The sequence below is a fragment of the Charadrius vociferus genome, unplaced genomic scaffold, assembly GCF_000708025.1.
Source record: "Charadrius vociferus isolate BGI_N301 unplaced genomic scaffold, ASM70802v2 scaffold773, whole genome shotgun sequence".
Taxonomy (NCBI): domain Eukaryota; kingdom Metazoa; phylum Chordata; class Aves; order Charadriiformes; family Charadriidae; genus Charadrius; species Charadrius vociferus.
Genome location: NW_009647799.1, coordinates 233355 through 235058, shown reverse-complemented (window position 1 = coordinate 235058; position 1704 = coordinate 233355). Strand labels below are relative to the sequence as shown.

Below are 1704 nucleotides of genomic sequence, written 5' to 3'. Positions count from 1 at the left end.
CGCGCGCTTCCCCCGGGAGCTCAGGGTGAGCTCGCCGGAGCCCGCGGGGATAACGGGGCGAAGGGCAGCAGCACGAAGCCCTCGCCGGGGATGGGGTTTGCTGCCGGGGGGGAGGACAGCCCAGCCAGCGGAGCCGCGGCACGGGGATGTAGGTTGGACGGTAGCTCTGCCAGATTTCACTGCCGGGGACACGCACTGGAAGTGCAGACCTCACTTTAAGCGTCCCAGGGAAGCTCTGGTGGAGGGAACGGGTTTAGCCAGGACACGCCAGGGCACATGCCAAGCACGCAAAGGCGCCCGAGGAGCCCGGGGTCACCCTAGGTCCCAGCTTGGTCCTGCCCTGTTGGCACAGTGGGGGGAAACCCCTCACCGCACTGTTACAACTCTCCCTGGAAAAAAAAAAAACAAACCCAAAACTGGACCAGAAACTTCTACTGGGAAAGTTTGAGTCGGGACCAGAGCTTGGCCACATGGTCTCTGCTGCCACAACTTGCTGTCCCTCATCCCCCACCCCGCTGCGAGCTCTGTGACTGCACACAGGGACACCAAAAGCAGTGAGCCGCCCCGGGTGAATCCCCCATGGCATTGCCACGAGTCCCTCAGCAGCCAGCCATGGGCACCCGGCCACCTCCCCTGTGCAGAGGGGCACCCGGCTGCGCTTGCGGATGGGGCCACGGCATGACCCGGGTGCCGGACAATGACCTGGTTGTGCAGGGCTGCTGGCCAAGCCTTGTGCCGAAGCTCATGGGATGGGGAAAAGGGGAATTTTGCATCCCCCAAACCTCTGCCACCCAGCCCGGGTGGGTTTGGTGTCCCCGGCCACGGAGCTGTCGCACCTCCTGCCCACCCCGGCCGGCTGCGTGGCTGTGGGGGAATGGGCTCAGGCATCAGCCGGCTCTGAGAGTGGGAAATGTTTCAGAAGGAGGCAGAGAGGGGACTCAAATGTCATTTTGGATTCTCTGCAGAGGGGTCTTGCTAGGAAAATCCCATTGCAGTGCTGGCAGCGAGCCGGGAGGAGAACCGGCTCTGCTCACCGGCACGCGCGAAGAAATCTCTGCAGATCCCGTGGGCTCGGGGCATTAGCTCTCAGCCTCCTGGAAAACTTTTGGACGATTATTAATAAACAGCGCATCCGTCCAAGCGGTTCTCTGAGCACCCGCAGTCCCCCGCTGCAGGAGCAAAGCGGGAAGGACACAACCCAGTCCCCCCTGTCTCCTAACTGGGGTGTCTGGGGTTGGGTCTGGGCGGGAGCCCGAGCAGGGGGACCCCCGAGTTGCTGGTCCCCTCGATGGGCGGTGGGAGCTTTGCCTCTCCTGAGAGCATCTTCGCTGTTTGCCAACAGGTCAGAGCGGGCATCTCGCCTGCCCCTCTCCTCGCCCTGCCCGTGCTCCTCTCCCCTCTTAAATAAGGGAAAGGGCCTGCTGGTGCTGCACCCCACGGACACCCCAAACTCCCGGCGTCCGCGGGACCCCGTGGGATTCCCGCTCGGCGCTTTCCCGGGGTACCCCGGCTAAGGGTCGTACCCCCACACAACGCGAGAAAACCCACCTGCCTCTGTTCCCCATCTCAAGAGCATCTCCCCCGGGCTGGTTTCGGGCGCAGACGCGGGGCTGCCCATCTCAGCCGCACGGCCCCACGCCGTCGGGCGACGCTCCGCACCCCGCTCCCCGGGGCGGCTGGGTCCCATCCCACCCCCCTCCTCCC

The 1704-nt window shown here is 64.7% G+C and overlaps 1 protein-coding gene across 1 annotated transcript in view; it reads right to left on the bottom strand.

The window, feature by feature from the left end:
• CYGB (cytoglobin) overlaps positions 1 to 1704 on the bottom strand; it is a 12159-nt gene that overhangs the window by 9752 nt on the left and 703 nt on the right. The gene's annotated exons all lie outside the window — the stretch shown is intronic.